Source organism: Ictalurus punctatus, unplaced genomic scaffold (assembly GCF_001660625.3).
Source record: "Ictalurus punctatus breed USDA103 unplaced genomic scaffold, Coco_2.0 tig00163737, whole genome shotgun sequence".
NCBI classification, from domain to species: Eukaryota; Metazoa; Chordata; class Actinopteri; order Siluriformes; family Ictaluridae; genus Ictalurus; species Ictalurus punctatus.
The window spans coordinates 16,536-40,784 of record NW_026521186.1 but is presented as its reverse complement, the minus strand read 5'-3'; the positions used below and the strand labels follow the sequence as shown (position 1 = coordinate 40,784).

Below are 24,249 nucleotides of genomic sequence, written 5' to 3'. Positions count from 1 at the left end.
TGGGGAGCTGATGTAGTCATCTCCCAGTTTTTCCAGAATTCACTTCCTGTATTATTATTAAAAATTTGAGAAAATGTTTGAAGTGCCTGTTCTTTGGTAAAACATATTTCATACTCTTTTCTGTTAGGCATTGCAATAAAAGAGTATACATCTGTAGTCGATATCCATTGACTACTTAAAAGGTTTACTCCGACTTCAGACCTGTCTGGCGCTTCTCCTTCTCCACTGTAACGTAGTCTGACCCAGTGCCTCCCCGCCGACGGCGAGGAGGCCACACGGGGTGACATACCGAACCCCGGGTGGCGATAATTATCACCTCGTTAAAGGTGTTTTTGTTGTTGATGTTGTTGTTGTCGTTAAAGTCTTTAGTTTCAAATTACGAACGAGGGTACCACTTGCAAAAAGAGAGTATTAATTACCACCCTTGCCTCTTCCAGACATGATGCTGCTCCCGAAGTCAAATCGCTCAATAAAACTTCTCGCGCAGCGCCCACCTATTTATCCACACTCGACAGGACCTAGTTGAGAACAGGCGAGGAGGCGGGCCTTACACCAACGGTCACCAATAGCTCTCTTTTTCTAAAACAAACACTAGGCACTGCTTTTCACCTGCTAACGTCTTCTTCTTCCCCATTCTCTCTCTCTCTAATCACTGGCCTTCTCTTTTCACATTTCCATTTTCACTATCTGTGTTACAGTCGATGTACACACTGTGTTTGAACCTAAATGTCATGCATCAACCAAAACTGCGCCTCCAGAATGACGGCTGAGCTTAAGATTGGCAAAATATGTCGCAGCAGTTGCATTCGTCAAATAAACTATGAGCAATTAAGTAGTGCCAATGAGATAATTACAGCAATGCGTAATGTCCAATAAGCTCAAAAAGAGTCGGACTCCTCGCACACTTTATTCTACTTGGCCAATCAAACACAATTATGAACTGGGATTCTGATAGTTGTGCGCCTTTAACTCGCTGTGTAGAAAAATGAGGTCAGCTATATAGACAACAATGTTCATTACGTATTTAATTACTTCGATTGAGGTCATTATTAGAAGTAGTAGTAGTAATAGTAAAATACCTACAACCTACCTTCTGTTTTAGGCGTCGTGTGTTGTGCTGGATGGAACATGACTGCCCTCGTGTGGCCAAACTCGGGAACGGCAATTTCCCAAAAATTGCAGTATTCTCTTATTAAGCTTTTAATAGCGGTGTTTATAAGTCTATATTTGTATTATTTGGCAAATAGTGGGGTAAGAAGTAATAGATGCTATGGACATTCATGTTTCTCTCACCACTGGGGCAGAGGTGGCTTAGAGGTTAAGGCTCTGGTTTACTGATCAGAAGGTCAGGTCACCATATCATGACCCTGTGCTCTGACCCCAGCTTCCTGACATGTTGGGGTATGTGAAGAAAACAATTTCACTGTGCTCTACTGCATATGTGACCAATAAAGACTCATTATGTAGACTTATACATGACATTTTTAATTCTAAATCAGCTGCTAAACGATGTGCAGACTAAATTATGTGCAGATGTAAAAACAAAATGCTAAACACATTCTCTATTTGTGTGTGTGGTTTTTTTTGTACTGTATGTGTATTTCATCAGTGTTGCTATGAGCTTATTAATAATAATAATAATAATAATAATAATAATAATAATAATAATAATAATAATAATAATAATAATAACGCAGCTCATCAGTGTTATTACTGTGCATTGTCTAGTTTTCACGTATCAAGGACAATAGACGGAGCTTCTGAACTGTTTAACAGCATTATTATTATTATTATTATTATTATTATTATTATTATTATTATTATTATTATTATTACTATTAGTTGGCCAATTATTTTTTTGATTAATCGTACGGGGTGGAGCGAACTTTCAGTACCATTTGTTTTTGTTTATTTAATATAAAGTCCACAAACTGAGTGTAACAAATATAAACTTCACAGTAAAACTTTACACAACTGTTTGTACAAAACAGAAAAGAACCCAACACACACACACACACACACACACACACACACACACACACACACACACACACACCAGAATATATATTATTAATTTAGGACTATAGTTTAATTCGGTGCTTTTTGTGCATCTATAAAAAAAAAAATAATGCATAAATACTATATATATATATATATATATATATATATATATATATATATATATATATATATATATATATATATATATATATATATATAGTCCTAAATTAATAATAAAAACTCACTTTCACTGCACCTTGTGGTTTCTGTATCTCGGTGTCTTTAGACATTATTTTACTTTTGATCATAATGTTTGAATTAGACATTACAGATCTTACTCGCGCTACACTCTGTATCAGCGCGTCACACCGCGCGTGACCAGCAACGTGTCCTCGTTACTAACATGTCACTTCCGACAGAATTTACACTGCAAGCGCGCAGGTACAGCATATAATGACAAACTTAAATTAAACTAAACCTTTTGAACAGCTTGCACCAGTTTCCCCTGCCCCTTACACACAGTGGAGCATTTTGGCTATAAACATAAGTTCAATTCAATTCAATTTTATTTGTATAGCGCTTTTTACAATAGACATTGTCTCAAAGCAGCTTTACAGAATATCAACACGGTATACAGATATTAAAGGTGTGAATTTATCCCAACTGAGCAAGACACTGAGTGGCGACGGTGGCAAGGAAAAACTCCCTAAGATGTTTTAAGAGGAAGAAACCTTGAGAGGAACCCGACTCAGAAGGGAACCCATCCTCATCTGGCTAACAACAGATAGTGTGAAAAAGTTCATTATGGATTCATATGAAGTCTGTATGGCCTTAGGAGCAGCCGTAATCACACGAGTTGAAATTCATGTTAGATGCTCTGTTGTCATCGATAGCAAAGTAAGCAGGATAATTGTTAGTGTAAAGAAGATTGTACTGCTATTCCTCCTAAGGCCACATCGACTGGAGGGGAGAAGAGAACATATTTATTCATTCATTTATCTTACACAAAATTTTATTTTCATTAATAGTTTGTTTACGTACACACACACACACGCACACACACACACACACACACACACACACACACACACACACACACACACAGTCGGGGCCAAAAGTCTGAGAGCACTAGTGGAAAATGTTTCTATTTTGCATTTTTTTATTATTTAATTTTAGAATTTTCATTCGAAATTGTATTATTGACTACAACTTCAATACAAAATTAATAAATAAAAAAGTACAATCTTTAAAATATTTACAAGAGATTCAGAGTTTCTTAATGTTTACAGTTGCAGAATTTAAAAGAAAAAAAATATATATATATCCAAAATATTAAACATTTACTTTCTTTGTTTAAAATATGAATAAATTCTAAAACCAATTTATTTCAAAATGTAAGAGAAAAAAAAAAACAGATTTTCAATGTGGTCTCAGACATTTGCGTGTGTGTGTGTGTGTGTGTGTGTGTGTGTGTGTGTGTGTGTATTTCTGTATTCTACTATACTGTATTCTTACCTTGCTGATGGGTCAGAATCGACTGCAATGAGAAAGTGCATATCCCTGCGCAAAAAATATACATTATAGGAACATTTGATAGGTTGTGTTTTTAATCTATAGAAGGTATTGTCTTTTTAAATGATGACAATTTACAAGTGATATTAAATCAATCATAGTGTACTGTAAAACGAGATTTTTAAAAATACTTGAAATCTGTTTGATACTTGAAATCAGAATTTCTTACCTTCTTCGACATAGATCAGAAAGTCATTTCTTTGACCCTTTAAACTCTGAGCTGTCCACTTGGTGTATCACTAAATGGTTATTTAGTTTATTTAAAAGGCAAATGCACTTTGTGTTCTTCAAATGCAAATAAGTTTGACTCAAACGACAGTCTACAGAAAAGTTTAAAAAAAAAAACATGAAGCAAAAAGCTTCCATTTACATTTTATACATACATAAATATATACATATATAATATAGGTATAGGTTTTATCCAGCCAGATAACTGATTTATGAATCAATGTCTGATTCATCAAAACTGTTGTACAAATGTGTGACGCAAAAGCAAAAATGTCAGGCTAAAACTGATGTGACGGATCATCCAGCATTCCCTTTAGTCATCTGATGATGCATTTATTATAGATTCTCCTTCAAACATTGTTTAATTGACTTTCAGAGTTAAGAGGTTTTCATTTTTGGCAATGAGACACAGAATCATTACTGTGACAAAACATTAATAACTTCTCCATCTGAACTGTTAAAATGTGCAGATTCATTGTATTTTAATATGAAACTGTTCTCAAAAAATAATATTAGACACCAGGATAATATTCATTAATAACAGCACATAATATTCATTAGCATTGAATTTATTAAAACACTGTGCTATTCTATCACACACCTTTGAATCATGTTAATTTAAATACTATAGTTATAGTACCTGTCAGTGCCAACATCCCCACAAGATTTCATAATGTAATGGGTTTACATTAATACTACATGAATCGATCACGCTCACTTTATATAATTCAATCTTGTAATTAGAAACTTGTGTAAATTAAGCTTAGCATAAGCAGTGAAATCGTGTTTTGATGAGAAATTTAATATTTCTTTGTAAACTATAAATCATATTTTTTCTCAAATCTAGTCTACCGCATGTTCCATGTTTTGTTGAAACATTGTAATTGTAAAGCGACACTGGTTATGAGTAAGGAGCTATATAAATTACACATATTATTATTATTATTAATATTATTATTATTATTATTATTATTATTATTATTATTAATAATAATAATAATAATAATAATAATAATAATAATAACAATAATAATGATGTATTTATTTATTTATGATATATTTTAACTGTTGAAGCATGTGTAATTAAATGGTGATTTCAGTGGTGGTAACACTGTATACAGTGCCTTGAATCCAATTTCAGGTGTTTTGGAGTTCTTAATGATCTGTTTTAGGAAAAATAATATATTGAATACATTTTGCATTAGGCTACTCAAAGCAGCTGGAGTGCCGATCTTATTTGCTTCTGCAGGATGTGTTTGAAAAAGAACTTAACGAATTCGTGTGGCAGCTGCGCAATGCATAAAATCATGCAGATACAGGTAAGTATTTCAGTAAGCTTCAGTTAACATTCACACCAAACATCAGAATCTCAGTGATCTCAGTGATGATGGTATGAATGTTGGTGCCAGACGAGCTGGTTTGAGAATTTTAGCGGCTGATCTGGGATTTTCACAGACAGCAATCTCTTGAGTTTACACAGAATGGTGGAGAAAAACAAACACCTTGTTGATGACAGAGGACAGAGGAGAATGGACAGACTGGTTCGAGCTGACAGAAAGGCTATGGTAATGATAATTCTTTACAAGTGTGGAGAGCAGAAAACCCTCTTGCAACATACAATATGTCTAACCAAATGAGGTGGATAAGTTACAACCATATTAGGTTCCACTCCTGTCTGTGAGCCAAGAACAGGAACCTGAGGCTAGAGTGGGCGTGGACTCACTGGAACTGGACAGTTGAAGCATGGAAAAACATTGCCTGATTTGATGAATCATGATTTCTGTTGTGACATGTAGATGATAGGGTCAGACATTGGCATCAGCAGCATGAACCTGCATTGTGTCAACAGTCCAGACTGCTGCTGGTGGTATAACGGTGTGTAGAATGTTTTCTTTCTATTATGTGATCCTATGTGAACCTTTGCTTTCAGCATATGGTGTGAACCCCTTGGTCAGAAATAACCGAAACTAAACATTTTCCCTGTTTTTACTGTTGATCAGTCCTGCACATCGGCTTGTAAGAATTTTAGCTCGTTTCTCAGTACAGAGCAGCTTCAGCTCTGGAATGCTGGTGATTTTCCTGACATGAACTGCTTGCTTGAGGTCCTTCCACAACATTTCTATTGGATTAAGGTCAGGACATTGACTTGGCAAATTCTGAAACATGAATTTTATTCTCTTTTAACCAGACTTTGGTGGACCCTTGTGTGCTTGTGTGCTTAGGGTTGTTGGCCTGCTGCATGACCCACTTTCTCTTGAGATTCAGTTCACAGACAGATGTCCTGAAACTTTCCTTTAGAATTCACTGTTATAATTCAGAATTCATTGTTCCATCAATTATTGAAAGGTTCTCATAAGTAAGGTTCTTATGCTGGAATGTAGTGTTTGCTTTCTCCAAACATAACACTTCTTATTTAAACCAAAAGGTTATATTTTTCCACAAAAAACATTTTTCCACGTAATCATTAGCAAACTGCAGATGGGCTGTAATGTTCTTTTTGGAGAGCAGTGGTTTTCTCCTTGTAACACTGTAATTCACTCCATTGTTGTTCAGTGTTCTCCCGATGGTGAACTCATGAACATTAACATTAGCCAATGTGAGATAGGCCTTTGTTTGCTTAGAAGTTACCCTGGGTTCCTTTGTAACCTCAGGACTTTTACGTCTCAATTTTGAAATGATTTTGGTTGGTCAAATGTTAACCCCATCCCCCACTCCCATCCATTTAATAGTTATAGTTGAAATGAAGCGATCTGGCAGCCCGATATTCAGGTCTCGCCCTCAGCACTTACTGTAGAACAGCGGTGCTACAGAGACGCAGACCACATGCCAACTCTCTCTCTCTCTCTCTCTCTCTCTCTCTCTCTCTCTCTCTCTCTCTCTCTCTCTCTCTCTCTCTCTCTCTCTCTCTCTCTCTCTCTCTCTCTCTCTCTCTCTCTCTCTCTCTCTCTCTCTCTCTCTCTCTCTCTCTCTCTCTCTCTCTCTCTCTCTCTCTCTCTCTTCCCTAGTTTATAACTTATAACCTTGGTACCCAAAGTTTCCCCCTTTTTAATGTAACTTAGTTCCATTTAATTTTGTGCCAGATCAACAAAAAATCCTCCAGTATGTTTATCCATGAAAAGAAAATGAAACAGAACACACACGCTGCTTGTATAATAGAAAACAGTTGACCTGTATTAAATGACTCAATGTTTTTAAGTCTGTTTTTACATCTGTTACGCTTCCGCCGGTGGATGGCGCTGCGGCGTCGAAGCACAAAGACTGCTGCAGAGCGCGCGTGCACGAGACTCTGACATATGGACACGCGCGGCTCGTTTGTTTTGATTTACTTCCTGTCCAGGTATTGGCTTATGTTCGAGGGTGTGTCTTTATTTCTCGAGGTGTCTATGCTTTAGTTTAATTATGTTGGTTATTTAAACCCCTCGTGTGGCTGCGCACTTCGCGCAGTATTATAGTTTGTAACGTTAGTAGTGTTTAAGGAGTATAGCTTTAGCACTGTGTTAGAATGCGTGTAGCATGCTAGCGGTCTCACTTCCATGTTCTGTTTTCGAGTAATGCCTAGACTGTAGTTCCATGGTTGATCCAGCTAGTCCTGTTCAGCATAGACCGCGTTTCTTGTGTTTTGTTAGTTTGTTTATCAATAAAGACGGCGCTCCTGCGCTTACTTCCTGCTAACTGTCCTGTGTCGTTACATCATCACATTCCTGTCCAGTGAAGTGATTATTTGGTGATAATAATAATAATAAATTTTATTATTATTATTATTGCAACATAGTACATGCGGTCATACACATTAGGGTTAGTGTGCTACATGGGATACACAGTGGTCATTACTAAAGCCATTAATGTACTTTTATGAGTTCTAAATGAATAGTTCGATTCATATCTTGCAGAAACTTAATTTATCTAATTCTAAAGCATCATTGTTATATTTTTTTTCTGTCAAACAGTGAGATGGCAATATTTTGATGGGTGTGGAAGGCCTCACTGGGACATTTTGTATTAGTAGTGTAAAACATATGCATTGGCTTACATATTGGTAGACATGCAAATTAAAAAATATATATACATGTAGGAAACACTTAAGAGACTTAATCTATATGTAACAAGAAAATGTAGGAATGGGATAAGCTGACTTAAACATCTAGTTATCTAGTTGGTGGCTGTGCTCAGGTGGTAGAGCAGGTTGTCTAATCGTAGGGTTGGAGGTTCGATTCCTGGCCCACATGACTCGAAGTGTCCTTGGGCAAGACACTGAACCCCAAGCTGCTCCTGATGTCAAGTTAGCACCTTGCATGGCAGCTCTGCTACCATTGGTGTGAGAATGGGTGAATGGGAAACACTGCTAAGGTTAAAAAGCACTATATAAGTGCAGACCATTAGTTATGTCAATATTCGTGTAGGAAAGTTCCTCATATTCAGAGTTGGGCTAGGCAGGTGCTCAAGTTGCTATGATTTAATAAAGCAGCATGTCAGTTACATTTATGTGTTTAAATAAGAAATCATTCACAGTGCATATACACTATAAAGAAAACAGTCACCCACTATTTATTTGATAGCACATTGTGCTATTCTGTGTGTCACATTTTTATTAAATTAAAGAGACCAGAGTGGGGCGCACGGTGGCTTAGTTCTCAGCACGTTCGTCTCCCACCTCCAGGGTTGGGGGTTTGATTCCCACCACAACCCTGTGTGTGCGTAGTTTGCGTGTTCTCCCTGTGCTGCTCCCCCTGTCCAGGGACATGCATGGTAGGCTGATTGGCATGTCCAAAGTGTCTGTAGTGTATGAATGGGTGTGTGAATGTATATGTGAGTGTGCCTTGCAATGGACTGGTACCCTGTCCAGGGTGTACCCTGTCCTGTGCCCTATGATCTCTGGGATAGGCTCAAGGTTCCTGTATGATAGGAGATGTAGAAAATGGGGATGGATGGAAACGAGAGTGAAATTTTATTATCCTGAGTATCCAGTTACACAAATGGAGAAGTGAGTTTAGATTTGGCTAAATAAATCATACAATCTAGAAACCAACAAGTGGGATATAATCAGTGGTTGATTTTAGACACAATCATTCCTGATATTATTAATAATACTGCTGTTGGTTTGATTTGAGCACTGACAATCAAGTTAAAAGAAGATGAAGCCAGCATTTAGTGGTTTGGGTTTTTTTTGTTTTGTTTCTACGGTGGAGTGATAAGAAGTTCACATATTAAACAAATTAGAAAATCCCATAATTGTCACAAATAAATAAATTTAAAGCCCATTAATACTTGGCAATGTGCTGTACTGAGAATCATCATTCTACAAACATTGGAAATTCTCAAGCAGGTAAATGTTTAAGGGAAGGAACAAAGTTTAAAGTGAACACATTTATGCCAGTGAGTAAAACCTCATTCTTACATGATCACAGCACTTTGTGTTTTAAACATGCTTCCAACCATACAAAAATTCATCATGACTGTGATGACTGATTGGCTGGGAGGTGTCAAGGATTCTGAGTCTTGTTCAATAAAGCTGATGATATATCTGCAGTGAAAACTGTAAAGGTGTACAGATGAATGAGCAGTTCTTACAACCAGGATAATCTGAGTGTTTTGTTTTCTACTATATTAACCTAAATTCTCACTATCCCAGAAAAGCTACTGAATATACTTTATCTACTCAATAATATCTGTGAGAGAAACTTAACTAGCAATATTCTACCAGAAAATCTAGCAATTGTTTTAAACTCAAACCGAGGTATAACTATGCTAAACCCAGAAATCAAGAGGCATGTTTAATACATCAATCGCATAGTACATATAACAGGTACAGTACAGATGTACTGTACAGATGCTTCATAATGAAATTCCAGGACTTTCAAGGACTTTGAGCACTTTTTTTCTTTCAAGGACTATACAAGAGATGTCATTCAAACATATCCTTCATTTCCAAAAAAATATTAATAACAATAATAATAATAATAATAATAATAATAATAATAATAATAATAAATATATATATTTTTTTAAACAACCATTTTAATATAGCCCCTTTTCCCAGCCGTGATGGACTAAATTTGTATTTCCCAGTCATTGCTTCATTTTCACCATAATTTCACCATTGCATCGTATTTTCACTCTGCCTAGAGTCAGCCCTTTATAATACATCCTACTCTCTGTGCTCACATGCTGAATTTTAATACAGCCGAATTCCCAATAAAGCTGTTCTCATTTACATATTTTTTCTGTTTCTGAAAGCAGGACCTCGCACTCACCAGGCAGTACTGGCCATTCTCTTCTACGGAAAGTAGCTAAGGTTTGTCTGAAAAGTCTCTAGATATGTCGCTAAAGGTTGCTAAAGGGGTCTGAGAAGTGGTCCGAAGCCTGTTAAAATGAATGAGTGAACAGCAGGAGGAGGAGGGGCTGCAGCGGGGAGTCATATTTTGAGTGAAAGGGTTGTATTCGTGTTCTTTTGAAAATAAACCCTTTAAAGTGATTGATAAAAAGTCAATAAATAAATAACATTCAAGCACTTTTTAACCACTGTTACATAAAAAAAGGCTATTTAAGGTCTTCCAGTACTTATATTTCCAAATGCCAAATTCAAGCACCTTGTACAAACCCTGTGGTAATTTTTCATAGATACATTTCCCAAACAAATAAACTAAAAAACTTCTAGTACTTCTAATTAATAAACCTATAACATCAGTTAGCTAGTATTTTCAAGTGCTACACCCAAACCTCACACATTTGATGTTTTTTCTTTTTGTTCTTTGAACACTTCTTCTTCTTCTTCCACTTCATCTTTTTCTTGTTGTTTCAGATATATTTCTGCCACCTGTAAGTCAGAATGACAAAATTCTTGACAGTGATATCACTCAGGTAAAAGAAATAAATCAATGAATTAATAAATAAGTAACAGTAAACTGATGTTCTGCAAATTTCATATAACTATCAAGAGAGATTTTAGTGTATTTAATACAAATTATATCACACTGCTGTTGCACTCTGGAATCTGATAGGTCAGAAGGTCTGAAGGCTGCAATTCATATCTCAGGTTTATATTAACGTGCTCATTGTAATAAGTTATCCTTTCTATGATAGCAAATCATTCACAGAGACTTCTCTGGCAAACATTCCACATAATCAAAGTCTAATAATAAACAGATTTGTTGCTGTACTACTTTAATAAAAACTTTTAGTCATTGATATGGTGAAGCTATCTATAAGGAGGTGTTTATTTAAGATTTATGGAAAGAGACTTGGGCCACAGATTTCTCCAGATTCTGAATTTTTTCATGATATGATGTGCTGTAGATGAGATAGTCATAGCCTTCACAATTTTACATCGAGGAGCATTATTCTGAAATTGTTCCACAAATTGTAGATGTAGTTTTTCGCAGATTGGTGTACAGAGGCCCATCTTTACTTCTGAAAGACTCTGCCTCTCCAAGATGCTCTTTTTATACCCAATCATGTTACTGACCTGTTGCCAGTTAACATAATTAGTAGCACAATGTTCCTCCAGCTGTTTCTTTTTAGTAACACTTACTGTTCCAGCCTTCTGTTGCCCCGCCCAAATTATTTTGAGACGTGTTGCGCCCATAAATTCAAAGTTACCTATTTTTTTTCCTTTAAATGCTACATTTCCTCAGTTTACACATTTGATTTGTTTTTTATGTTCTATCATGAATAACATGGGTTTATGAGATTGCAAATCATTGCATTCTGTTTTTATTTACATTTTTCATAACATCCCAACTTTTTTGGAATTGGGGTTGTAGTACTCCCTCCCATTACCCAGGAAAGTGAGATGTTGCTGTTTACAAATGTCAACATGTTTTTGATAATTAGTGAGCATCACACCAAAAATTAATTATTGAGGACTGTCACCAAATTTCTGAAGCTAGGCCAAACATCCTAGCACTAGTTGGCAAAAGTTAGTTTAGCATTTTTTGCTATGTGCCAAATTTGGTCATACAAAGGGAGCAGAGCTAAGATCAGATAGCTGTTTATGAGGAACTGTATGTCTGATCAAGCTGAAATTTGGTATGGTAGATATACAGTATGTGTTAATCTATAATAGATTCTCATAATGACTTAATTACTGAAAAAAAACATGCCTGTCATTGGCCTATCAGATAATTGAAAAGTTTCCCATTAAGCTATTGCCACAAAACTTGAATATAAAGTTCAGGGAAGGACCCCACAGTATCTGATGCAATCTCACTCAAATTGGCTACCTGGGGCGTGCTGTTCATGTTCATAAGGGTCAGCGTTAAGTTCAAATAGCTGTTTCTCAGGAACCAAAATTCCAATTGAGCAGAATTTGCTGTGCGCTTTCTGCTAATCTGTAACTGAATTACATTAAAAAAAAAAAGTCTGCCTTCTGCCAGTCGGCTTTCAGTAGGTAGGTTACACAACTAGCGTTGAGTTATCATCACAAAATGTGATGTGTAAGAAAGTTCACATATGGTCTCTATTGTTCTATGAATCTTGACAAGAACTGGCCACTGGGGGTGCTATACGCAGGGAGTGTTTGGACCCCACAGATTGCCTCTTATGGCTATATTACTATTATTAGCAGTAGAAGTAGTTGTATTATTATTATTATTGCAGTAGTAGTAGTGATATTTCCTACCGTTTTTTAAGTTTCTTTTTCCACCTCTGGTTCCTTAGTCCAACGGATCTGACGCACTGAAGGCTGGACATTGGCAGATATCATCTATGATGAAAAAGTACTATTATTTATTTATTTATTTGTGTATGTATGAATCTACCATACATGTCATAAACACAAACCTTTTGAAGAATTTTGTCCCTCACAGTAGGGTTCATAAGATCCTCACTGCTGTTAAACTTCAATCTCAGAAATGCCCTCTTAGTAACAGGCACTAAAAAAAATTAACAGTATTGACATTTAGCAGCTGTTGTAAAACTTAATTTGACTTCAAACGTATATGAAATTGTGAACTGGATGCAAAAGTGTAACCTGGAACCCCATAGACTTCCACTTCACAGAGCGTGAGAGCCTGGATAACATCGGGAATGATGTTCACATGACGACCCCTCATGTTGCAGGTGTAATTTGTAGAGGCACCAGCAGGGATGCTACAGATAACGACACATCTATGGGGAGAGAGAGAAGAGAGAGAGACTTTGACTTTTAAAATATAATTTATTCTACAATTTAAAAAAACCTTAACATACAGAACACATTGTTTTAACTACCATTACCAATTGAAAAAGAGATTCTCGCCTCTTATAAGTCACCCCTTTGTTTACACACCATTTCTTCTCAAACATCGGAAGATCACCATTCATTTGGTAAAATTTGTACTTTAATCTAATCCTAGACTCAACCAAGGCCTTAGATAATTTAACCATGTTTACTTCTTTCCCTTCCAATCCCATTTTGTAAGCCTTCTAAATGGCTAATTTTGCTTGACGACCAAAAAATCCGAATAGGTACAGATTTCCTGCCTGTAGCGAGAATATCTACCCCATAAATAAACCCTGTTTTAGAGAAAATGATCCCCAAACTACGAAACATTGTATACAATAGATTAAAGAGCGGAGATAATTTACAATATTCACAAAAGACATGAAGCACAGTATCGAGTTCATCACACAAAGTACACAGTGGAGACGGTGCAAATTTACATTTAAACAAAAACACTTTTGTTGGTAATGCACAACGTAAAATCCGCCACTGTAAGTCAACAGAACTTTTTGGTAGAGGGTTTTTATACAATAACTGCCATGAAGGTTCATTATCTCCCGGTCAAGAAATGAGTCCTCCATTCTGTATGCCTCCTCCCCCTTAGATGTCCGACAAAGTAGGACTTTACACAGGAAATATATGCATTTTGTTTGTTCACCATGGAAAACGGTAGACTTTGCAAGCCTTTAAAAGATAACAAAATGTTTACATTGTCTCCATTTTTTATTTGAGCTACCTCTGGAGTTAAGTACACTTCTGGAAAAAAGACCTGTGTGTTACTGCCGGACTTAAAGTCGGTTATATAATCCCACAAAGATGTAGGAAAAGATGTTTTCAAATCCTTTTATATGTTCCCGACTATTCTCTCTGATCTACCAGTAATCTTTCTAGTTAGATTCTGTACTGAAAAGCACTCTATTCGACAAGTCAAATAGGTTTCAAACATCTTATTCAGCAGGTGTACCAACCTGGCCAGTTGAGTAAAATGGTCAATTCTTGCTGCTGGACTCAGACATCATGACCCCCACTGTATCAACAAACACTAAGGCTACATTTTACTGCAGCTCATGGATGGTTTTCCTGCCAAAGTGGAGAGAAGAGAAGACGCTCTTCCTCAACTTCTTCAGACTTGAGAGACTCTTCTTCAGCTTTGTAGCAATCTTCCTCACCTTCCTTGGTCTTGAGAGACTCTTCCTTTTCTTCCCCAGGCTTGAAAGGGTCTTCTTGAACTTCCTCAGTTTTGAGAACCACTTCATCCAGTTCCTTATTTTTTAAACCTCTCCTTCAACTTCTTCATACCTGAGACACTTCCTTTCAGTTCAACTTCTTAAGTCTTGAGAAAGTCTTCCTCACCTTCTTTGTGTCACGTATCGTGACGGAGCGGAGATAGGACGGATGCAAGTGCAGGATGAACAGTTGTTTATTTGAAAGAGAGACAGGCAGACAAATCCAAAACGTGATCCAAAACGTAATCCGCAAACATGCAAGAGGTCAGGCGATTGGAAAACAGGCATACACGGGGCAAGGCTGGAATCTAGGTCATGGTCACGGAAAACAGGGTCGATAAACAAAACGAGAAACGAACTATGACGAGGAACTGGGAGCGGATAATCCAGCGCGAACTAACTCTAAAAATGGACCGTGACTATGACTACGACTACGACTACGATACGATACGATACGATACGAACTAAACTAACTCTACGATAATGTTCCACGTTGTGTGCTGGGAGGCGCGCGGTATATATGTGGACATGATCAGCGTCTAAACCGCTAGCAGCTGAGAGCAATACAGACCCACGTGAAATCCCAGCTAATGACAGAACAGGGAGGAGACATGACAGAAACATAAACAAAACACACGTGTCCAGATGTCACTACGGTCAACAACGGAAAAGCAGGTGCTCACGCATTCGCGCTTAGAGCACGCTGCTTCAAGGGGGAATCATGACACTTTGGTCTTGAGAGACTCTTCCTAAACTTCTTCAGGCTTGAAAGGCTCTTCCTAAACTTCCTAAGTTTTGAGAAAATCTTCCTCAACTTCTTTATTTTTGAGAACCTCGTCCTCAACTTCTTTATTTTGGAGAAACTCTCCCTCAACTTCCTTATTTTTGAGAACTTCTTCCGTACCTTCCTCAGGCTTGAGAGGCTCCTCAACATCCTTGGTCTTAAAAGACTCTTTCTCAGCGTTGCCAGGCTAGATCAGCTCTTCCTCATGTTCCTCTTGAAAGGCACATTCTTAATCATGATGCGCTTCTTTGAATTCCTCGTTCTCAATTTGGATCTTTCTCAATTTCACCAGACTTGATGAAAGACACGTCTCAACTCATCTTTGTGATGCTGTTCCCCAAGTTTCATAATATTGAGAGGGTTTTCTTTTCCCCAGTTTTAGGAGACTCTTCTCCTCTCTTTTCAGTCTCAAAGTTCTTCCATGATTTCCATTAACATTTCAGGGCTCTTTTTCAATTTCCTTAGTATTTAGAAGCTCTCTCTCTCTCTCTCTCTCTCTCTCTCTCTCTCTCTCTATATATATATATATATACAGTGAGGGAAAAAAGTATTTGATCCCCTGCTGATTTTGTACGTTTGCCCACTGACAAAGAAATGATCATTCTATAATTTTAATGGTAGTTGTATTTGAACAGTGAGAGACAGAATAACAACAAAAAAATCCAGAAAAACGCACGTCAAAAATGTTATAAATTGATTTGCATTTTAATGAGGGAAATAAGTATTTGACCCCTCTGCAAAACATGACTTAGTACTTGGTTTAAAAACCCTTGTTGGCAATCACAGAGGTCAGACGTTTCTTGTAGTTGGCCACCAGGTTTGCACACATCTCAGGAGGGATTTTGTCCCACTCCTCTTTGCACATCTTCTCCAAATCATTAAGGTTTCGAGGCTGACGTTTGGCAACTCGAACCGTCAGCTCTCTCCACAGATTTTCTATGGGATTTAGGTCTGGAGACTGCCTAGGTCACTCCAGGACCTTAATGTGCTTCTTCTTGAGCCACTCCTTTGTTGCCTTGGCCGTGTGTTTTGGGTCATTGTCATGCTGGAATATCCATCCACGACCCATTTTCAATGCCCTGTCTGAGGGAAGGAGGTTTTCACCCAAGATTTGACAGTACATGGCCCCGTCCATCGTCCCTTTGATGCGGTGAAGTTGTCCTGTCCCCTTAGCAGAAAAAAAACCCCAGAGCATAATGTTTCCACCTCCATGTTTGACGGTGAGGATGGTGTTCCAGGGGTCATAGGCAGCATTCCTCCTCCGCCAAACACGGCGAGTTGAGTTGATGCCAAAGAGCTCCATTTTGGTCTCATCTGACCTCAACACTTTCACCCAGTTGTCCTCTGAATCATTCAGATGTTCATTGGCAAACTTCAGATGGGCATGTATATGTGCTTTCTTGAACAGCGGACCTTGCGCGCGCTGCAGGATTTCAGTCCTTCACGGCGTAGTGTGTTACCAATTGTTTTCTTGGTGACTATGGTCCCAGCTGCCTTGAGATCATTGACAAGATCCTCCTGTGTAGTTCTGGGCTGATTCCTCACTGTTCTCATGATCAATGCAACTCCACGAGGTGAGATCTTGCATGGAGCCCCAGGCCGAGGGAGATCGACAGTTCTTTTGTGCTTCTTCCATTTGCGAATAATCGCACCAACTGTTGTCCCCTTCTCACCAAGCTGCTTGGCAATGGTCTTGTAGCCCATTCCACACTTGTGTAGGTCTACAGTCTTGTCCCTGACATCCTTGGAGAGCTCTTTGGTCTTGGCCATGGTGGAGAGTTTGGAATCTGATTGATTGATTGCTTCTGTGGACAGGTGTCTTTTATACAGGTAACAAACTGATATTAGGAGCACTCCCTTTAAGAGTGTGCTCCTAATCTCAGCTCGTTACCTGTATAAAAGACACCTGGGAGCCAGAAATCTTTCTGATTGAGAGGGGGTCAAATACTTTTTTCCCTCATTAAAATGCAAATTAATTTATAAAATTTTTGTCATGCGTTTTTCTGGATTTGTTTGTTGTTATTCTGTCTCTCACTGTTCAAATACAACTACCATTAAAATTATAGACTGATCATTTCTTTGTCAGTGGGCAAACGTACAAAATCAGCAGGGGATCAAATACTTTTTTCCCTCACTGTATATATATATATATATATATATATATATATATATATATATATATATATATATATATATATATATAAAATTCTTCTGAAAAACTTGTATGAAGAGAGAGATCAAGGTGCCATGGTGCGGGCCAAGGTTACACAATATACTAAAATGGACTCATCTACATCTTTCTTCTTTGCACTGGAGAAAAAAAACAGAGAGAAGAAGTCCATCAGCCACTTGAAACTACCCAATGGACAAGAAACTACCGACAAAGATGACATCATTCTACAAGCGCTATCTTTTTATGAGGAACTGTACAATAGTCAACCATGTGATCCTGAAGCAACTGATGAACTTCTGAATGGACTACCACAGCTGAGCGAGGGTGAGAGAAACGAACTTGAAAAATCACTGTCCTTAGAAGAGCTCAGTACAGCTGCTCAACAACTGTCAAACGGAAAGTCACCGGGGCTGGATGGATTGACCTCCGAATTTTATAAAACATTCTGGTCCTTGATTGGCCCAGACCTGCACTTTGTCATACTCAGATGTATGGAAACAAAAGTCTTACCCCTTAGCTGTAGGAGAGCTGTAATTACCCTGTTACCCAAAAAAAGGAGACCTTGGTAGCTTAAAGAACTGGCGTCCTGTCTCCCTCCTTGGGACAGATTATAAAATCTTTTCAAAGGCATTAACAAACCGCCTTAAAAGATTTTTAGCCACAATACTACATGATGACCAGTCATACTGCATCCCAGAACGCTCAATCTTCAGCAACCTTTTTCTGGTGCGAGACCTGTTGCACCTCACAGAGCTATATAAGGTAGAGATGGGACTAGTGTCACTAGGTCAAGAGAAGGCTTTTGACAGATTGGATCATGGTTATCTTTTTAAGACCCTAACAGCTTTGGGCATTGGTGGACGCTTCATCTCATGGATTAGGCTGCTGTACACTGATGTGTACAGTATGCTGAAAATAAACGGAACACTAACAAGAACTTTTCCATGCACAGAGGTGTTCCACAAGGCTGTAGCCTGTCCGGTCTGCTGTACACTCATCCCATTGAGCCCCTGCTAAGACACCTGCGAGAAAATCTGCAAGGGTTTTCAGTGTTAAGCCCTGACTTATCTGATGTGACCACAGTCAAGCTCACAGCATATGCTGATGATCTGACGGTGATAATCAGGTCCGAGGATGACATCAGTCACGTGTTTTCTGGCCTGGATGTCTTTCAGAGCGCATCATCTGCACGTGTAAACTGGAACAAAACTGATGCCTTGCTTCTAGGTCAATGGCAGGAGGAAAATATACCTCACCTCCCATAGGAGTGTTCATGGAGGGACTGAGAATACTTGGGATCTTCTTTGGCACAGATCGATATATGCAGAAGAACTGGGATGGATTGACCAATAAGGTTCTAGAAAATCTAAATAGATGGAGATGGATTCAATCATAGCTGTCCTATAGGAGCAGGGTCCTAGTGATAAACAACTTGGCTGCCTCGATGCTGTTGGCTCAAATTTAGCCTATTACCCCAAAACACTTAAAATTCAACTTAGAAGCCAATACTCACATCTACCTCAGAGCCCAGTTGGAGATAGAAAAAAATACACCAGCCGTGAGTGAGAAGAAGCAAGGGTCCAGATTTATTGTTCTGTTCCACCACACGAGATCCACACCGATGAGAATTCTCAGAGGTGATCCCAATACCCTGAGGTTAAGCTCCAGTATTTATACTGTATTTACACACTAAATAGCCCATATGTTTCAAGAAGACTATGATCTCACTACCAATAGGGTGAAAAAAGAGCTCATTTACCTTACTCTTATGTTCCAGAAAAGGCCTATTTCACTTACACATAGAATTGAAACCAGGGGTTTTAATTTACACATAAAATCAGAACCCAGGCATTTCTAATAACCCAGAAAATAAAAACCCAGAGTTTCCAGTTACTCAGAGGATCAGAAACCAGAGTTTTCAGTCACCCAGAGAATCAGAAACCAGAGTTTTCAGTTACCCAGCGCATCAGAATCTTCAGTTTTGATTTACCTAGAGAATAGAAAGTGGAGGAGACTAAACAATCTAATGGGACCTTGGTCTTATTGTTATCTCGAGGGGGGGGCAGTTTGACCCAGCCACCCTTATAACTGGCTCTCTTCATGGTTCTCTTAAAATTTAGGCCTCCCTTGCGAGACGAGAATCTTCACCATCTGAATCATGAGTAAGTTATATTTTCCTGTATATCTAGTTTATATTTTATTTTCAGATTTACTCTATATCTCTTATTATATATACTGCTTGAAAAAGCAGTTTACTGTACTTCCTACTTCTTATCATTTTTATAAAGAGTATATATATATATATATATATATATATATATATATATATATATATATATATATATATATATATATATATATATATATATATATATGTTATTATTATAAGACATTACCCTTATAATATCTTAATATTCCTTTTTATTATTCTTATAAAGTTATAATAGTATGTGTGTGTGAGAGAGATTGTGTGTGTGTGTTATGTCTACTTGCCCGCCCTTGACTGTACGAGGGTGTGTGTGTGTGTGTGTGTTTTAGCACTCCTCAGCTCGTACACTTCTTTCGACTTTTTGACTAACAACCCATAGTGTATTACTCTTAAAGATCTTTAAAGTGTTTTTCCAATTTATCCACATCTGACTAATACCGCTTCTGTATGTCTAGGTGCCGGTGCCCGTCGTCAGTCCCCTCTCTCTCCGTTACTGGACCTGGATCTGGATCTCGATCTGGACACTCATTACCAGCTTGTGCATCTCACTGCTGATATCATGATGCTACTTAACTATCTTCGCAGCACCCGCTCTAGGAATGGAGATCCGGGGTTCCCCCCTCTTCTTCGATACAGAATCTGCCTACAGCATCTACAGCAATCTACAGCAAATGTGAGTATTTGCTTCTATGTTGAATTTTAAGTGTCTTTGGGTAATTGGCTAAATTTAGGCCAGCAACTTTCAGCTTTAATTCAAGGGGTTGAACAAAAATATCATATGAAACGTTTAGGAATTGCAACAATTTTTATACACAGTTCCCTTATTTAAGGGGCTCATATGTAATTGGACAGATGAACATAATCATAAATAAAATGTTCATTTTTAATACTTAGGTCAAGAATACTTTGCAGGCAATGACTGCTTGAAGTCTGGAACCCACAGACATCACCAAATGCTGGGTTTCCTCCTTTGTGATGCTTTGCTAGGCCTTTACTGCAGCTGTCTTCAGGTGTTGTATGTTCGTGGTTCTTTCTGCCTTGAATTTTGTCTTCAGCATGTGAAATGCATGCTCGACCGGGTTGAGATCAGGTGACTGACTTGTCCATTGCAGAATGTTCCACTTCTTTGTTTTAAAAAAACTCCTGGGTTGCTTTTGCAGTATGTTTTGAGTCATTGTCCATGTGTAAAGTGAAGCGCCGTCCAATTAACTTCACTGAATTTGGCTGAATCTGAGCAGACAATATATTCACATACAATTCATCTGATTGCATCTTCTGTCACATCACCAATAACTACTAGTGACCCAGTGCCATTGGAAGCCATGCATGCCCATGCCATCACACTCCCTCCACCGTGTTTTACAGATGATGAGGTATGCTTTGGATCACGAGCTGTTCCAATCATTCTGGTACAGTTTGATCTTAGTTTCATCTGCCCAAAGAATGCTTGGTCTGGCTTGTTTAGATGTTTTTTTTTTGGCAAAATCTAATCTGGCCATTCTGTTCTTGAGGCATATGAATGGTTTGCACCTTGTGGTGAACTTGTGTATTTGTTCTTGTGAAGTCGTCTCTTCATGGGAGACTTGGATAATGATACGCCTGCCTCCTGGCGAGTGTTCTTCACTTGGCTGGTGTTGTGAAGGGGTTTTTCTTTACCATGGAAAGGATCCTACGATCATCCACCACTTTTGTTTTCTGTGGACATCCAGGCCTTTTTGCTGCAGAGCTCACCAGTGTGTTCTTTTTTTCTCAGACTGTACCAAACTGTTGATTTGGTCACTCCTAATGTTCCTGCTATCTCTCTGATGGATCTTTTTTTACAGCCTAAGGATGGCCTGTTTCACTTGCATTGAGAGCTCCTTTGACCGCATGCTGTGCGTTCACAACAACAGCTTCCAAATGTGAATGCCACACCTGGAATCAACTCCAGACCTTTTACCTGCTTACAGGCTGTCTGCAGGTCCTTAAAGTCTTATCTCTCTAGTTTTTTCCTTTCCTGGAAAGTCATGGGAAGGAAATACTGGATTTTTCTTTCACTGTTGGAGCAAATGGTAATGCAAACAGTCTCCCATCTACCTCTATAGAAGTTTACCCTGCCTGTAGTTTACTTAAACCCAGGAATGGATGTATATGCATGAACACAATCCATTATAGCTGATGCATCGTGTAGCATGACTGAAGTGATGTGCAGGTCTTCAAATCTAATTACTTTTTAATATCATAGTCAAGAAATTTCCAAAAATGTAAGTGCTGTTACCTGCAGCTACCCTGTGCTTACTGATGAAATAGCGAAGGAACAGCCCACACCTGTCCATGAAACAGCTTTTGAGTAAAATGGCCAATTACTTTTGGTCCCTTGAAAAAGAGGGGGCTACATATTAAAGAGCTGTAATTCCTAAACCCTTCCTCCAATGTGGATGTGAATACATTTAAATTAAAGATGAGGGACTGCACTTTAAGCCCATATTCATTATTTAACTGTAACTTGAATAAGTGTGTAATAAGCCTCAGCACTTTATTATAAGCTACAAGTAATCTGCTTCATTACATTTATTCTCAGTGAATATGAAATTACTTCAGATATATTTATCATCCTGGGGAGGGTCTCTGTTTGCACAAATGACCAATCACAACTGTTGTCTGCATACACACGACGCATTATTACAGTTTTCTTTAGAAGTGCACATCAGGCAACGCAAAGGTCTGACGTAGAAGTATAAATAGCCTTTTTAGCGTGTCTCGAATTGCAGAAGTTGTCAACTGTTTTGCCTCATGTTCATTAGATGCTGTCTGAAAGAACCCGTTAATATCAAGGGCAACAAGTGCTGAGATTGTGACGGTGATGAAAAGGTGGCTGCAGCTGGCTTCAGACCGTGGAGGAGGATGGAAGAGGTGCAACAAACAGTAGCTTGCCCTGACTAGGAACGCATAAACCATTGAAATCAACGAGGAAAAAATTCAGCTAATTGACGCTCTCTCCCTGGGCAAAGCCTGCGAACTTCGCCCGGAGCTCAGTCCATGTACTTTCGGAAATTTCGGTTGTGTGGTCTCGCCATGAGTGATGCTACTGTACTTTTGACAAGGGGAATTCAGTTCAAACATTTTAATGAAATATTTACACACACACACACACACACACACAGGGCCATTAGCCAAAAACAACCGGCCTATGTAGCACCTATGCCCGCAGCGGACTCTAGCGCAGACTGGGCGGAGTGCGCCTCGCTGACCGACAGCTCCACGACTCAGCTAATTGCTGTAGCACATCGTCTTGGTCACGAGCATGCGTTGTTCGTCTTTTGCGTTCGCACTGTGAACAGGAGACATTTCTCTATCACTTTAACGTTTAACACATTGGAATGAATTTGTTAAAAAACATTTTAATCATGCTTACGTAGGTTGCTAGAGCTGTGCGGATGTCCGACACAGTGATGTCCCTTCCCACGAGTGCCCGCAGGGCAAGCTTGACATGCGCAGAAATCCTGGCCTGTGTGCCAGAAAAGAAAAGCCACCCCACAGAAGTCTCATATCCCGGCATATGCTTCCTCAGGCGGCAGAAAGCTTTCAGCCACTTCAGCTCCAGCTTGGTGATGGCTAGCTTAGCGAGTCCAAAAGCAGAGGCAGGTTTGTGCTGCTTCACCTGGGAGAAAAGGACAATGAATGAAAGAAAAATATTAAACACCCCCATGTACAACACAGCAGCCCCTGGAAATAAAAGTGAAATACACAGAAGTTACTTACATTGATCAGAAAGAGTCAGCCTTCTCGAGGTTCTCAAACTCCTCAGTCGTGAGGTTCTGCAGGACTCCGGTCCTGTGTCCGCTGACCGAAAAGAAGTGAGCACACAGCAGCCCGATGCAATGGTTGAGCATGTCCGGGTCTGCTGGACAAGTTCAGATCAGCCAGTGAAACAGGGACAGCGTCCAACAGTTTGCCGTGCAGGAGCTGTAAGTACTCTTCTCCGCTCGCACGCCTTGCCTGTGGAGCACGACTCGACCGGACAGATGTCTGCACTCCCACTGCAGCAGTCTCTGGAGACTCCACAGCCTCGTGGAGCCAACTCAGCCCTTGGACAGTTACTCATCGAGTTAATGGAGGAACTTGGAAACACGCGTCAGAAATAACTTGGCCGGAGTGACCTTGTACCGCTGGCACAGTGATTTCATCCATTCAAGGACTCTCAAGACATTGTCGATGTACTTCAAGTGGGCTGGGTTGTGGATAAAAATGACATGAAATAAACATGAGGGACACTTAGTATGAGTAATATGTAGTTTTATTGATAATTCACAGGACTGGTGGGTGCGTAATCTTGAGGAGAGTGGTGGGGGGAAGAAAATGGTGTGCATCCTGGGGACATGGGAAAGTCAGCAAAGGTGAAGTGAGAGGACCACTGAGAGTGGGGCGGACTGGCAGGTGAGAAGTGGGAAGAATGGTCGGGGACCAGGTCAGAGAAGGTGACATCTTCCTCAGACTGAAAGCTGGAGGGGGGTTTTGGCTGCGCATTCCATTTCCAGAGGGGGTGCTGCGAAGATAGTTAAGTAGCACCATGATAACAGCAGTTAGATGCGCAAGCTGATAATCAGTGTCCAGATCCAGAAAAGGGGAGAAGAAGGAATGACGATGGGCACCTAGACACACAGAAGAGGTATTTGGCGGATATTGACAAATTGGATTTACACTTTAAAGATCTTTAAGAGTACTACACTATGGTTTAATAGTCACACACACACACACACTCTCGTACAGTCAAGGGCGGGCATGTAGACATAATACACACACATACACACACACACACACACACACATAACATTATAACTTTATAAGAATAATAAAAAGGAGTATTAAGATATTATA

The 24,249-nt window shown here is 39.0% G+C and overlaps 3 long non-coding RNA genes across 3 annotated transcripts; 1 reads left to right on the top strand and 2 right to left on the bottom strand.

Annotated features, from left to right (window-relative positions):
* The first annotated feature begins 9,136 nt into the window (after nt 1–9,136).
* On the top strand, nt 9,137–19,412 carry LOC128632692 (uncharacterized). Its single transcript, XR_008396247.1, has 4 exons — nt 9,137–10,093; nt 10,601–10,659; nt 12,457–12,515; nt 19,304–19,412. It is a non-coding gene; the product is annotated as an uncharacterized LOC128632692 (long non-coding RNA).
* LOC108261563 (uncharacterized) lies at nt 10,139–14,081 on the bottom strand. The gene is made up of 5 exons (XR_008396246.1): nt 13,969–14,081; nt 12,770–12,906; nt 12,580–12,671; nt 12,419–12,502; nt 10,139–10,615 (listed from the first exon to the last, which is right to left on the bottom strand). It is a non-coding gene; the product is annotated as an uncharacterized LOC108261563 (long non-coding RNA).
* A 2,599-nt stretch (nt 19,413–22,011) lies between the features above and the next one.
* Nucleotides 22,012–23,889, bottom strand: LOC128632691 (uncharacterized). The gene is made up of 3 exons (XR_008396245.1): nt 23,134–23,889; nt 22,787–23,032; nt 22,012–22,702 (listed from the first exon to the last, which is right to left on the bottom strand). It is a non-coding gene; the product is annotated as an uncharacterized LOC128632691 (long non-coding RNA).
* Between the last annotated feature and the right edge of the window lie 360 nt (nt 23,890–24,249).